The following is a 16,755-nucleotide window of genomic DNA, read 5'->3' as shown; positions in this document are numbered from 1 at the left end:
TGCCACTCTGCCTAGCCAGCTGACAAAGCACCTCTGGCTGGAAGGCACCTGCAGGGTCTTTAGTCTTTGGAGGGGCCTATATACCTTCTTCCCACAGCACTCAAGGGAGGGGATTACTTTCTCCAACTGTGCCTCTCAGCTCGCTACGGAGGCTTGGGCTATCCCTCCTCCCCACCAAGCACACATGCAGGATGGCCTGCCCCAGTCTGGACAAAGTCCCACAACCCTGGATCGTTTGCAAGTTAAAAATTGGTCTTTCTCTGTTTTTTCTGTTCCCCTGTCCATGGTCCAAAGAGGTTTTTCTCTTGTCCAAATACAGTCCTACACTTCCATAGCCTCTCTTTCTCTTCCTTTTGTCTCTTCACAGAAAGGAATTCCTTCCCTCAGTACCTATGCTGCCTGCTTTATCTCTCCCAGTTCGCAATCATGCACCTATGGCCTGCCCATCTTCGTGGGCCCCTGGAGATGTTTCTATTACTCTGTAGTCCGGATTCTTGGAATTCCAAGTCTTCTGGCCTCAAAACTGCTGTGTTTGAGAGACAAGGGAACTTTGGATCACCCTACTTGTCCACATTTGGCTCCTATCCCCATTTTTTAGCTCTTAAACAGGGACTTTTTCTGCTTTTTCCATTGACTGTGCCAAACACTTAGAAAGTGTCAGCAAATAGTAGGCTCGTAAATATTTGTTGACTACATTAATACAAATTTTAAACACTTCATAGTTTGCTATCAGGAAAAACAAAAAAGGTTTTCCTCTCTGCTTCCCTATTTAATCACAGCTGGTAATATACTTATTTTATAAAATTGAGCCAATCTGAATTTACATTGTATAGTAACTTCTTTTCCTGTCATAGTGTCATTGTATTTTGAGACCATGTATGAGTTTAAAAAATGTACACACAAATCAAAATAGTTTAGGGCACCTGGGTTACTCAGTTGGTTAAGGATCCAACTCTGGTTTTAGGCTTAAGTCATGATCTCATGGTGGCGGGATCAAGCCCCCTGGGGGGGTTCTGTGCTGGTGGTGGATTATCTTTCCTTTCGCTCTGCCCCTTACCTCACACATGTGCATGAGGGCACACTCTCTCAAAAAAAAAAAAAAAAAAAAAAAAAAAAAAAGAATAATCCTTTTCGTTGTTTTGCAAACTTTATAAGCATAATAAGTATGATGACCAGAACACTATTAAAGTGATAGTACACTGGAATATTTGACATGATTACTGATGAATAATTTAAGTATCTTTTAACTGAAAAGTCAAGCGACTCATGTCATAGAAAATATTGTAAGGATGTCTCTTTCTTTGTCTTAAAGGAAGAATAGTTGAAGGGCCTCTTTTTTCTTTTCTTTTTTTCTTTATTTCTTTTTATTTTTTCTGGGAAAAGCCGACTGCTTCATGCAGTGCCTCATTTGCATGTGTCTGGAGTCTTGGAAGCTTGACTACCCTACATTCTCCTACAAATGGACCTTGAGAGCTTGCTGGAAGGTTTCAACAGGGGAGCACAACTACTTCTATCCCATTTATGGAAGACCCATCCTCCTCTATCATGGAAGTTCCTCCTCTTTGACCCAGCATGCTGCCTTGGGAGGGACACCCAGGAGTGCTGATGGTGGAAGGGGACAGCTGCCTAACCAGTTAGATGAGCCAAACAAACCCTGGTTATCCATGGGGTAATGGATGTCACCCACACATCCTGAAGGCCCTTTTCAAAGGAAAAACAAAATAACTTTTATCAATGTAATTGAATTAAGTTTCCGAAATTTCATTGTCAATAAAATCAACTCATTATCACTCTCACACTTTAATTCTGCTGTGTCTTGTCACACCCAGTGATTTCCCATCTACAAACAATTTACCTTTGAAGTGTTTTTGCTGAGCAAGCCAACTCTGAGAATTGTTTATCATTAGGCAAAAATGTAATTCAGCCTTCTAACCCATGTTTTAGCCACTGTTACAATGTTTTAAATTCTCCATTAAGAAAAGTATAATTTCACTAAATTGAAAATTCAATCAGCATTTTTCTCTGCCTAAGTCAGCACATATATATGTCAAAGAGCAAGTTTTCAAACTCACTTCCCATTTCTTTACAAATTTATCTAAAAATATAAGCATCTAAATAATTATTTCTGCAAATTTACCACAAAAACCAGCATTTTTTTTTTTTTTTTTTGGCAACCCATTAATACACAAGGAAAATCAAGAAACAAACTCTTTGAAAGGAGATATTATTGATGCACCAGTCCAGGGCTGATGACTCATGCAAAATACAAAAGGGTGACTTTTCTACCAATGTCGGCATCATAGTTTTTTTTTCTCTGCGTGCATCTATCAATATGTGTTTTTACCTTCATTAAAAGTAAATATCCTATATCTTTTAAAAATTATTTGTACTGGCTATTATACTATAAAGTATCCTTTTAAAATTAGGGGAAAAAGTCAATAGCTGATCAAATTGCTAGATTATTAGTGTCCATCTTTCCAACTTAAGATAAAGAGCAAAGTTAGCATTCATCTCTCAACCAGCACATTCTAAGATATCCTTCTGAAGTGTTAGAACTATTGAGCACCAGTCAATAAGGGTATCATTTCCACCTCTTTTTAAGCTCCCAATAGATTTGACCATAACTATGGCATGGAGTCTAATGAAATTTTTTTTTTTTATTTAAATAGACTTTGGGGCACCTGCCCTGGCTCAGTCAGTGGAGTCTGGACTCTTCATCATGGGGTTGTGGGTTTGAGCCCCATGTTGGGTAAAGATTATTTAAAAAATAAAACCTTTAAAAACAAAAACAAAAGCAAAACAAACCTATTGAGCAACAGCCAGTAAGGACATCTTTTCCATCTCTTTTTAAGCTCCCAACAGATTTGACCATAACTATAACATGGAGTTTTAGCAAGTTTTTTCTTTTTTCTTTAAATAGACTCTAAATTGATCATCAAGCAATTTTGTCTTTTTAGTTGTGCTTTCCATACCTAGCCAATATTGTTGTTTCCTTTATTGGTGCAACATTTTCTGGTTGTTTGAATAGTTCATTTTTAATGTTACCTAAAAGAGCAATGATGGCTTATTGTAATTATTCCAGGGTTGTATCCACTGAAAGATATAAAGGATTAGACCCTTTGGCAGTGCTACAATAATATCACAGCTCATATTTTAAATATGCTTCTAAAGGTATCCCACTATTTTTAGTTGACAGCTACCTACTACCCATTCACTAGTGGTCTATGATCTTTTTTTACCATCAATGTCACTGGTAAGGCTGACTGCTGACTTCTGGCTGTACTAAAAATTTGAAATAACCTTTCCTATTTTACCCAATATCCAGCTTGTGGTCCAAACTTCCTGTATTAAATCATATATTTCTTGTTGGAAATCTAATTTTAAAATTATTACACTTTAAATGTATCAGTGAAAAAAATGGTAACATCACACACATAGTACAGACCTTTGGGGTACTTATTTGCTATTGGCAGGAAGAAGAACTAAAAGAAATCAAGCATTTGTAAAACAAAATATATAATGAGAGTAATGGTTACAAATCCTTAAACTACATTTTGGAATCAGTGACTTTCCGGGCTGGGGTTGTGGGGTGTGGTGGTATAATCTAAAGTTTGATTCCTGCAATTGACTGTGCAGGTCTCTGAGGACACATGGGGAAATCACACTTTTCAGCTTTTTCAATCTAGCAGCTAATGCCATGAGCAACCTTAGCACGTTCTGTTCTAGTCGCAGGTCCGGACCAATTTATTGGAGCTGCAATATTGACATTACTTTTTTCCCCAAGCACAGAGGTATCACATTTTTCAGTCAATAATTGTGCATAAAAATGTTATGCTTTCTGGGCTTACATAAAATTGACAAAATATTCACCAACAAAAAAAAATGTAGATTTTTCTTATTTTCATTTTTTTGGCAAGTAGAAAACACAGCTTTTTATATTTTTTATTTTGAAATAATAATAGACTTATGGGAAGTTGAGAAAATAGAATGAGTCCCATGCATGCTTTATCCAGTGCCCTTGATGATGACATCTTATATAATAAAGCTGTAGCATAGTCATTGACATTGATACATTACTGCTTTAAAATCTGCATTCATTTGTGTGTGTTTGTGTGTATAACTGCATGCATTTTCCATATATAAATGTGTGTAATTGTCATCACAGTCAAAATACAGATTTTTTCTTTCTATTATCACCAAAGAACTCCCTGTGTTACCTCTTTGTGTTTGTATCTACCTCCCACACTACACCTGTCCCTGTGTGCTAGCAACTGCTAAACGATTCATCTCTGTAGTTGTGTCATTTCCAGTATGTTATATTAATGGAATCATCAATATGTAACATTGTGAAATTAACTTGTTTCACTAAACACCATGTCTTTGAGACCCACCCAGTTTGTTGCATATATCATTATTTCATTACTTGTTATTGTTGAATGGTATTCCATTGTGTGGATACACACAGCCACGTAAAGACACACAGCCACTTAAAGACATTTCAGTAGTTGCCAGTATTTTACTATATAAACCACCCTGCCCATTCATGTACAAGTTTTTGTGTGAACATAGGTTTTCTCTGGGGTAAATGCCCCAAAAGAGTACAATTGCTGGGGTCGTATGGTAAGTGCATATTTAGTTTTGTAAAATCTGGAAGACTATTTTCCAGAGTGGCTGTGCCATTTTATATTCCCAACAGCAATGTATGAGAATTCCAGTTTCTCCACATTCTCACCAATATTTATTATTAATATTTTTTATTTTAGGTGGTCTTATAGGTATGCAACGATATCTCATTGTGGTTCTAGTTTGCATTTCCTTGCTGCACCAGAATTGAGGAAACCAGAGTGGCAACCTTATACCACCTTGGTCTACCTTGATGTCAGGTGAGGGTGGAGGCTCGGCTCCCACTGGGTCCTGATGACCACAGGGTGAGTGGGAATACAGAATAAAGACCAGCCCAGCTGGCTCCTCTTCATTCTACTTCACTGATGCCAGGTTAGGATGGAGGCCTCCTCTCAGCTGGACCCCAATAACACTACTGTGGCAGGACTAGCAGATCATTGCCATCTGTATCCATTGAGTAGGAGGTAGAATTGGCTCCCCACTCATCGCTGCCAAAACCATGGAGTGTGTGCTGTGGGTGAGGTGGACAGAGTATTGAATGTTGATTTTTTGCTTGAGTGCAGTAGGAATTGTCAAAAAGGTTTTCTGTTCTGTTGTTTTTTTTTCCTGGTTCTTTGACCAGGGTAAATAGTCTTTTCTTGCAGTTATTTTTGTTCATGCCGATTGATGGTTCAGGTTGCAGGCTTCCCCAGTGCCCTGTCTGGGATGTATGGAAGGCAGAAAGAAAATCCAGGGAACTCAACCTTGTATTGTGTCTCAAGTCCCAGTAACTGGTCACTTTTTTGTCTTCATCCCAGTTTTCAGAGACTTCAGATATTTATTTATAGTATTATGTCCAGGGTTTTTAAAGAAGAAAGACCTGGAAAGAATTGGGCTATTTAATCTTGGCCAGAACAAGCAGTCTTTCCCAAACGATTTCTTTTTTATAATAGCTTTATTGAGATGTAATTCATATGCCAGACAATTCATCATTGTAAAATGTAAAGTTCAATGGTTTTTAGTTTATTAACAGAGTTGTACCACCATAACTACTATCTAATTTTAGAACATTTTCATCATCCCCAAAAGAAATCATAGGCTAATAGCAGTCTACACCTCACCCCCAACACACACAAACATACATGCCTCAGCAACTCTAATCTACTTTCTGTCTTCATAGATTTGGCTATTCTGGAGGTTTCATATACATGGAGTTATATGCTATGTGGCTTTTTGTAACTGGCTTTTTTTTTTTTTTTTTTTTTACTTACATAATGTTTTCAAAGTTCATTCACATTGTAGCACACATCAGTACTTCACTTCTTTTATTGCCAAATAATATTTCATTATATGGGTATATCTTTTTTCCATTTATTAGTTGATAGACTTTTGGGTTGTTTCTATTTGGGGGTTATTATGAATAATGTTGCTAAGAACATTCAGAAACAAGATTTCATGAAAATATGTGCTTCATGTCTCTTGGATAGATACCTAGGAGTGGAGTTTCTGGGTCATAGGTAAATCTGTTTAACATTCTGTGGAGCTGCCTGATGTTTTTCCAACATGGCTTCATCATTGTACAATGATCCCTCCAACAATGTGCAAAGACTAAAATTTCTTCACATCTTTGGCAAACACTAGAAATTATCAGGCTTTTTTATTTTAGCAATTCGTTTTGAATTCACATCACTGGATGTGAAGTGGTATCTCATTGTGGTTTTGATTTTTATGTTTCTAATGACCAAAAAACTTGAGCATTTTTCATGTGCTTATTGGCTATTGGTATGTCTTCTTTGGAGACCTGTCTATTCAAATTTCTCCCAGTTTATAATTGTGCTGTCTTTTATTGTTGACTTCTAAGAATTCTTTAAATAGGCTGGATATAAGTGCCTCGTTAGATATATGATTTGCAAATATTTTCTCTTATTCTGTGTGTCGCCTTTTTATTTTCTTAATGGTGTCCTTTTGATGTGGTTTTGGAGTGGTGGTGGAAGCCCGGAGCTGACGGCCAAGAATTCTTGAGACATCTTTGGTGCAAAAGGTTAAGATTTTACTAAAGCACAGGGACAGGATAGTGGGCTGAAAGAGCTGCACTGGTGTTGTGAGGAATGGCTGATTATATGCTATGGAGTTGGGGGAGATAAAGGCAAAAGGGAAGTTTTCAAAAGGACTTTCATATGCTAAAGCAGACTCAAAAGATAGAGGCCTAGCTATTGTCAAGCTAAGGTGGTTTTTCTGTCTAGCAAAGCATTACCATTAAGACAGTAGGGAGTTATACGCCTCCATCTTAGGTATTTGTCAATGGACTGCAGGTTGTAAGAAATTTAATTCTATCTACCATTGCCTTCTTGCCTTTGTTTCCCACATCACCATGGAGTGGTCCCCAGGCCACAGTTTCCAGGGCCCCAGTAAACTGAGTCTATGGGTTTCTGGAGGCTAGGCTATTGATAAGAGTGACTTTTTCTTGTAATTTACAGTATTAAACTGATGGAGACTCAAGTCCTGTGTGACTGTGATCTCTATCAGTTAACCACAGGTTTTTCCCTTTCCTTTGTTCTTCTGCAGCCAGGAGTGCCTGAGGAATGTCATAGGTATCCCACCGAGGGGCAGTGGTTTTCAGGGTGTCAGCTTGCCTTATGCTCCCTCTTCACTTTGAAACACAAAAGTTTTTAATTTTGATGCAAATGTCCATGAAGAGATTATTGTCTTTTAACACTTGTGCTTGGTGTCATATCTAAAAAACGATTGCCTAATGCAAGGTCATAAAGATTTAATTCTATATTTCCTTATACACATGTTGTTGTTTTAGCTCTTACATTTAGGTTTATTATTGATTTTTAGTTAATTTTTGCATATGATGTGAGATGGGGTGAAAAAGTACATGATTTTGCATGAGAATACACAATTTCCCCAGTATCCCTGATAAACATTAATTAATTTCTGGATTATCAATTTTATTCCACTGATCTGTATGTCTTTGTGTCAGTACCACACTCCCTTGATTACTGTAGCTTTATATAGTAAGTTTTTGAGTCCCTTACATTTCCAGATTAATTTTAAGATCACCTTAGCAATTTCTGCAGAAGAATGCAGCTGGGTTTTTGGTAAGGATTGTACTAAATCTGTACTAAATCAATTTGGAGACTATTGCCATCTTAACAATATTACATCTTCTAATCCATAAACATGTGATGCCTTTCAATTTATTTAATTTCTTTCAATAATTTTTTATAGTTTTCAGTGTATAAGTCTTGTACTTCTTATGTTAAAACCAGTTCTAAGTATTTTATTCTTTTTGATGCTGTTGTGCATGGGATTGTTTTCATCTTCAAATTGTTCATTATTAATGCACAGAAATGTAATTTATTTGTGTATATTTTTCTTTTATTCTGTAATCTTGCTGAATCCATTTGTTAGTATGTGGGGGGAGGTAGGATTTTCTACATACAAGATCATAGCATCTGCAAATAGACATAGTTCTACTTTCTTTTCTTATCTGGGTGTCTTTTCTTTCCTTTTCTTCACTAATTGACTTGGAAATCATCCAGTATAATAGTTAATGGGAATGATAAGAGTGGACATTGGACACTTTGAAAAGTTGATCTCCATGGGAGACTAATGGAGCTCCTAGTTGTAGCAAGATGGTATTGATATATATTTTGCAGGCTAAAAATTCTACAACCTGCAGCTCAGAAAAAATGGAACAGTGTCCAAGTCAAAAGATTTTGAGCAGAGAGGAGCTTATAGCTTAGAGTAGGGTAAATCATCAAAGTAGTTGCAAACTAAGAACAAAAAGATAAAGAAATCATCCTTTAGGAAAATGAAAGCTAATTATAAAATAAAATATTTTTCCATTGCAAGCATAATAAAGCTCATTACATAAAATTTGACATTGTTGGGACACCTGGGTAGCTCAGGTTAAGTATCTGGCTCTTAATCTTAGCTCAGATCTTGATCTCAGGGTCACGAGTTCAAGCCCCAGATTGGGCTCCTAACTAGGTGTGAAGCCTACAAAAAAAAAAAAAAAAAAAAAAATTGACATTGTTGAAGAAATATAATTTAAAACACGATGTTTTCCCAACCCAAAACACTAACAGAGAAAGAAAGCACTTTTATTACTGAATAGGTCATAAACCAGAATGCAATGCACATCAGAGGTAATCTGCTAAGAGACTGCAGAAACAGAAAGGAATCTCACTCTCTTCTATAGCAAAACTGATTCAACTCATTTCATAGATGTTATGTAAAATAACAGTAGTTATCAAGGTGACAATAACTAGTCCTTAGTAAGAGAACTGGATAGCACCATTTGTCACACGTTATTTTGTCCTAAATTCACCTGGTAATGGAGTGGCCATATGTACTAGTTAACCAGCCTTATCCAGAGCTAAAGCAAACCTCTTATATTTTTATAACAGAAGGTATTCTTGCAACTTGGAACAAGGTGCCCACTAAAAGTGAGTTTCCTGCCTTCCCACTGGGGTGCTATCTTCTTTGATGTTTACATTTTCTTTCGCCTGCAACGATGGGGGTGGGTGAAGGGGGAAGGGAGGTGTGGTTTAAAAACAATCATGTATTTCTCACAGTTCAAGAGTATAGAGATTGGGAAGTCCAAAATCAAGTAGCCTGGCAGATTTCCAGTCTGTTGACAACCCACTTGCAGGTTCATAGACAGCCAGGTTCATCCCCACTGTGTCCTCACTTGGTAGCAATGTTTGATGTTTACATTTCAAAGTGATGGTTCTCAGATCCCTGAGAGAGATGTTCCAGGGTCACAGAGCTGACAAAAGGCCTTTCAAAGAGAAGACAAAGTATTTACAATTACAAATTTTCTAAAGGAAATGTTCTGAGAAAAAGGAGGGGAGGGAAATTTCTTCCCTTAATTTCAACAGGAATAATTAGGCCTCTCATTTTAAAATTGTATTTGTCCTGATATGATACACAGGGAAGTTAAGGAGCTAACTTGATACTGTCTATACCTAGATATAACCCAATTAGCATTTTGGTATATTTTCTTATAATATTTTATATATCATTTTTGTTTATATTTTAGAGCTTTAATCATACAATATAAACATAATTTTATGTCTTCTTTTCCTCTTAACATTATCACATGTTATTATAAATATCACATTTAATGTCAGTATTATAAGAGCCACATTATAGTTCATTTATGTTAGGTAATATCTTGGTGAATAAACCTCTAATTCTTATTTCCTTTGGAAAGATTATGAAGAATTGGATTTCTAAGTAAATACAAATAAATATTTTAAAAGTTTTGATGTTGCTGAATTGCTAAAAGTTAGTTTTCTAATTACATTTCTGTGCATTAATAATGAACAATTTGAAGATGAAATTTGAATAATGAACAATTTGAAGAGCACAAAATGTTTTTATTCAATAGTTTGTCTTCCCCTTGTTCCTCAAGCAATTGTAGGTTCCTATGATTTTTTTAAGTAATTTTTTAAAATTCCTTCTTCTCATTCGATTAAATAGTCCGAAACATTCAAAATCATTGGGAGTCATGGAGAAGAATGTCCCTGTTATTTTTTCCCCTCCTTTTAGGGAGAGCCCAACCCTCTTTGCCATCATTGGAAGCACAGTGAGCCATCACCAATGACCCAATAGAAGCCATCAAACATAAGAGGAGAAGGAATACTTGGTGAATCTGTGGCTGCCTTCAACTTTAAAGCCTTAATGGACACCTGTGATAATGTATAGAGAAACAGATTGTTCCACTTTGTGTTAATAACCAAAAGGTAGCCTTTTAAGTAATATATTGGCTGTGTTACATATTTTTCTTGCTCTGCTCCAGACTGTCACATTTCCCCTAGAGACCTGCTAAATTAAATCCTGGCAACTCCACTAACCTGAGTCTCTGAAGCAGCCACTGATATCCTGTAAGCAATGGATTACAAAAAAAAAAAAAAAAAAATACGGGGGCGCCTGGGTGGCTCAATCAGTTAAGCATCTGGCTTTGTCTCAGGTCATGATCTTGCTGTTTGTAACTTTGAACCCTGAACCCGGTTGGCCTCTGTGCTGACAGCTTGGAGCCTCGAGCCTGCTTCAGATTCTGTGTCTCCCTCTCTTTCTCTACCCCTTCCCTGCTTGATAGCACTCAGTCTCTCTTTCTCTCAAAAATAAACATTTAAAAAAATTAAAAGAAAAATAGATCCCTAAAACAAAGTATCTTTTCTCTTTTTCTCTACCCCATCTCAAGCTTGTCCACTTTTTTTTTTAATGTTTATTTATTTACTTTGAGTGAGAGAGTGGGGGAGGGGCAGGGAGAGAGGGAGGGAGGGGGAACGAGGGAGAGAGAGAGAAAAAAAAAATCCCAAACAGGCTCCTCCACACTAACCCACGAACCATGAGATCATGACCTGAACCAAAAGCAAGTCAGACACTTAACCAACTGAGCCACCCAGGCACCCCAAGCTTTTCTACTTTTATCAGCTGCTTAGAAGCTCTAATTAAAGCCATTGTGTTTTTATACATAGCCAGCCCCTAAAAGACTGAATTACAAGTCGTTCTACAGAGACTCAAGGCTGGGTCCTGGCTTTTAAAAACTAAAACAGTTGGGGCGCCTGGGTGGCTCAGTAGGTTAGGCGGCCGACTTCGGCTCAGGTCATGATCTAGAGGTCCGTGAGCTCGAGCCCTGCGTTGGGCTGTGCTGACAGCTCAGAGCCTGGAGCCTGTTAAGGATTCTGTGTCTCCCTCTCTCTGACCCTCCCCTGTTCATGCTCTGTCTCTCCCTGTCTCAAAAATAAATAAAAACTTTAAAAAAATTAAAAAAAAAAAAAAAAAACTAAAACAGTGAACAACAGGTGACATTTGATAAAATTCAGCCCTGGTTTTCTAGTAGAAATGAAAAGGAGGGGAATGTAATATTTTTACTAATGTATACAACATAGCTTTTCTTTGTCACAATGATTGTTTTAAATTATCCCAAATCTACTGTAATTAACAATTACAAAAATGAATTAAGCCCTATATAATGAATAAGATACCACATGTGAGCTACTCTGGCAGCATTTCATCACCGTATCAAATCCAGGCCACCAGTTGACAAATGTTTATGTTCATGTAGAGCAAAAAGGATACCTGGCCAGACATGTTAGGGACACAAAGTATGAGAACTATACAGCACTCTCAAAGATTTCAGGCTTTAGATGGATAAATAAGATAATTACACATAGAATGATAACTAAAAATGATATATGATATTGAACAGAAATTATGATAGATCTGATATTTTTATAACTTCGTAGGGTTTAGAAACTTTAACCTTCACAACTCTGTGAGTTTGGTATTATTATGCCATTCAACAGATGAAGAAATGGGATTTAGGGAGACATGCCCATCATTCCACTTCAATAAAAGATAATTCATGATTCTGAAGGCAATTAAATATCTACAAGATCAAAACTGGAGCATGGCCCTATCAGGGGAACATTTATGATGGATGCTGGATTTGACTGGACCTAAGCACACAGGTTGTGTTAAGTCCAAAACAAGTTTGTTGCAAAGGTCTGGCAATGGGAATTCTAGAGGCCTACACTGGAATTTGGAGAAAAGTGAGTAAAACAGCTTGGCTGGAGGGATGCTTCAGGTGAGGCTGGAGTGGTAAGGCTAAAGTTATTATAAACTTTATTATAAATAAAGGCTATGCTTTATTAGGTATACCAATGGGTAACTAATGAAAATGAAAATTTTAGAATAAGGGATTGACTTTTATCTTTGAAGAAAATGACAATAGGCAACAATAAGGTACATGAGTTTAAAGGTGTTTCCTTTTTTTAAATTGAATTATTTCTAGGAACTCAGGACTGCCATACTATGACAGAATAAATTTTCAGACCACTTAATATTGGCAAAAATTGTGCAGATATCATTGGGCTGTCAAAATCCCTTCACAGATACTTTCACTCTGTTTGATACTAGCTAAAAGATGCCCATGTAGGTCAACTGTTTCTTTGTAACAATGCCCAGATATTCTAAGTACCATTTTTTTTTGAAGAGAAAACTGGGGCCATTATCATCTCTAATAAATAGCCTTTGATTCAAGGACTTAGAACATTTTTTGAGGCACAATGTTGTTTCTTAAAAGCCTTGAGATTTTCTAGAAACAGGAAAGGCATGGCAGAAAGGGAGTGAATGACATCACAGTGACACTGGTGTGGAGTCCATGCAGTGAGGTTTTAAAACCTAAGGATAGATTCAGATTTAGAGTAGGGAACATTGCTTCTGTGTCTTTCCCTTCCAGATCAGAGCTGAACAGTTAGCTTACATTTTGCTGAGGCAACAGAATAGAGGCCTTCACCACTGGTACTTTCTCTAATAGAACTTTGCCCTTCTTATAAAATTCTTTGTTGGTGAAGCATGGAATCTATGGGTTTGGAGGATTCACTAAAATTGTTCTTATGAGCATTATACCAATCAATTTTATAACAATATATGGAAGCATGACATACCAGGATGAATAAAATTAGTGAGCATTTTCAAAATGCTCTCAATGTTTAAATAATTGAAGATAAACATTGAAGCAATAAAATAGAAAGTTATCTTTTTGTTTATTCCTTTCTTTCCATTCTCTGATGTCACATATCATGATACTTTAAGGACATACAGGATTTATTTGTTATACAGATCTTGAAAAGCTTGCTATAATTGATACTCATGGATGATGATTATAATTTCTATGACATTATTTGACTCTCATAGTTAAAAGACTATCATTACTGTACCAAGTCAACCTATATTTACTGAACCTCTATGCACACCACCATTTTAGACATCATAGAAACTGATCTTTGATCCTCAAATATTAAAACTTAGTTATAAACAAAAACATACATGCTTTGAAGCATTTCCAAAGTTAGCAGTCAGTGAGCATAAAACAATATTCAATATTCAATAGCACAAATTCAATACACACACATAAAATAGAATCAGAGCAGAAATAACAAACTAGACAGATTGAGGAATAATATTTCTGACTGCAGACAGTATCTATGTCTCATTCAGCAGATGGAAATTATTTTCAAAGCCTTAGGCTTTGACAAGCCCATTCTATGGCCTAGAAGTAATAAGTCATTTTTATTTAGTCAGACTAAAACCCTGTTGATATTGCCAGTCCTGAAAAGGAAAAAAATAAATAAATAAATAAGTGAAGCCTCTAATATTGCAACCCAAAATTCTCAGGGGAATGAAGAAATTTATCGAGATTTATAGAGATTAATCAGAAGATTATAATTTCTTTAACAAATGAAAACATCCAAAGAAATTCTATGCTCAATCACCGGAGAATAAGACTTCATTTTTTTCACTCAACAAATATTTGTTGGGCACATGTATGTATCAGGCACTGTTATAGGTCCTGTAAAATATAATCATAAGCACAAGTGATGAAGTCTCTTCCCTTGGTACTAACAGTCTAGTGGCTGAAGAGAGACCAAAAAGAAACATATACATAAAAGACATAAGATGCTACGTGGTGATGAGTAGTATATTGAAAAATGAAACGGAAAGAGGAAAGGGGATTCTATTAGAATAGAGTGACCATTGAGGCCTCTTTGAGAAGAAGATACTTGAGCAAAGATTATAAGGAGGTTTGGAGGTTAGCTTATAGGCATTTGGAAGAATTGTCTAGGCAAAGGGAACAGCACGTGCAAATGTCCTGAGACAGTAGTGTGTCTAGTGTGTTGGAGGCACAGGAAAAAGTCCAATGTGGCTAGAGAAGAGTGAGAGTGTGTGTGAGAGAGAGAGAGAGAGCGAGGGAGAGAGAAGAGACTAGGAGGGTAATGAAGAACCAGGTTGTGTAAACCCTCTGAGATGTTTTACAAAATTATGCTTTCACTCCAAGTAGAACAGAGAGCTATTATAGAGTTTTAAGCAAAAGAACAACATGATATTACACATGTTTTAAAGGGGTTTCTCTCACTGCTGTGCTGAGAATTACAAGTCTAAACATGTAATTCTCCTTTGCCTTGGAAATAGAGAACCCATAAAAGTATTATACATGAATTGAAAAGGAAAATGTCGTGTCTTTTGTACAAAGATGTGGCTGATTCATCCTCATTTAAGTATATGGCTAAAAAATGGTGGTGAAGTTGGAACTGGTCCATCCACCCTCTCTAACTTTGCCACCCTTGTGACCGGTTGTGCACACCAAGGAGCCAGCTGGCAGATTATGTGCTTCCTGCCCACACTGTGGAATGAAAGGAAGATGTGGGCCTCAGGAACTTATTACTGGCACATGCAAATTGCATGTCTTATTTCGCCTCCTGCTCCTGCTAAGATGAAAGTCAATTTGCTCTCAACAGCAAATAAACAGTGAATTTATTAATAAAAAGTAAGACTTCTTTACTTCAATTACTTTCTTTAAAAAATATAGCACATACTAAGTGACTCTTGATCTTGGGGTTATAAGTTCAAGCCCCACATTGGGTGTAGAATGTACTTTACAAAAATATACAGCACATCCTCATCAGAGTAAAATGCAAACTCCCAAACCTGACATCTAATGCTTCATCCACACAGCACTGTTCTTTACCACATTTTCTATTTTTCCTGAACATGGACAGTGAACTTTAGCCAAACTGAGCAGCTGTTCTTTGCTTATGCTGTATGCTCTGCCTAAAATGCTTCCAGAATTCCCCTTTCTCCTGTTTCCTAAAAGATACTCAAAATGAAGCAACAGAATGAAGTAGAGAAATCAAAACGTGGGTGACTAGTTGCTAAACTTTGGCCATGTCACTTAAACTTGCTCAGCCCATTTCTTTATCTGCTATTACCTACCCCCAGAGTATGTTATGTATCACCTAGATGATGCATGTGAAAGTCCTTATAGATTGCAGATATAAAAACACCACATTAATTTACATAGTCAGTAAATACTTCTTTCATTGCAAGGAAAGGTTAGGGAGAATAGGGGGAATGTGGGAAGGTAGTTAGCAACGAGAAGCGCACTGGTAAGTGCTACCACAGAAGGAGTCTATGATACTCATGGATTCTGGTCATAGGGTGAGAGTAGTCAAGCCTAATCCTAACATTTATGGGGCTTGGGGGCAAGAGATCAGGCCCCAAGTGCAGGGAGCCTTTGGGACTCTCTCGCTCTCTCTCTCTCTCTCTGCCCCTCCCCCACTCACACTCTCTCTTGCTTGCTCCCTGTCTCTCAAAAATAGATATATAAACTTTAAGAAATTAAAAATAAAAATAATTACAAATACAGACAAACACAATTAATAAATTATCATAGATTCCATTACACGTACTTTTCTTGCCTTCATTTTGACAAAACCACTAATAATGTGCACACAGAATACACACAGAATTTGAAGATTTGTTACCAAAAAGAGAATGTTAAATATCTCATTAATCATGTTGGCACTGATTACTTATTGATATTATAATATATATTGGATTAAGTAAAACAGTACTGAAATTTAAAAAATATATATAGCTCCCATTTACTTTCACAGGTTTCAGATAAACCTGGGTACTAGTAGTCTAAAGCTAATGTGGGACAACCGCTTTTCATTTTATTTCTGCAGCAGGACAGATAATAGAACATTCTTAGTGATCATTGCTCCTTCAATCTTTTTCTTGAACAGACATAAGAAGAATGAGCCTAGAGGTCAAGAAGATCCTGGCTGATGATCAGGAGGGTTAGGTAAGTCAAAGTCCACCTTTTGCTTGCTGTGCCATGATTTCTCCCTCTCAGTTACCATGAGCTTGATTTTTAGACTGTGTAAATGGGAGGTGGGGAGGAATCTGAATCAACATTGGCTTTGTGAACAGGAAGAGGCCACAACACCTGAACGTGGCATGACCCCAGAGCCCCAGAAAACCTTACCCAGAAATACTTCCTTCCTCACAGAAATTTGAGATCCTGGAAAGAATTGCTTTCTAACTTAACAGAAGACCAAGGGGGAGGGGGAGGGGGAAAAAAGTTAGAGAGAGGGAGGGAGGCAAACCATAAGAGACTCTTAAATATTGATAATAAACTGAGGGTTGATGGGGGTTGGGGGGGAGAGGGGAAAGTGGGTGATGGGCACTGAGGAAGTCACCTGTTGGGAGGACCACTGGGTGTTGTATGGAAACCATTTGACAATAAATTATATTAAAAAAAAAGAATTGCTTTCTAAAGTCACA

Source organism: Leopardus geoffroyi, chromosome B2 (assembly GCF_018350155.1).
Source record: "Leopardus geoffroyi isolate Oge1 chromosome B2, O.geoffroyi_Oge1_pat1.0, whole genome shotgun sequence".
NCBI classification, from domain to species: Eukaryota; Metazoa; Chordata; class Mammalia; order Carnivora; family Felidae; genus Leopardus; species Leopardus geoffroyi.
The sequence above is the reverse complement of the archived record's forward strand: the minus strand, read 5'-3'. Positions refer to the sequence as shown.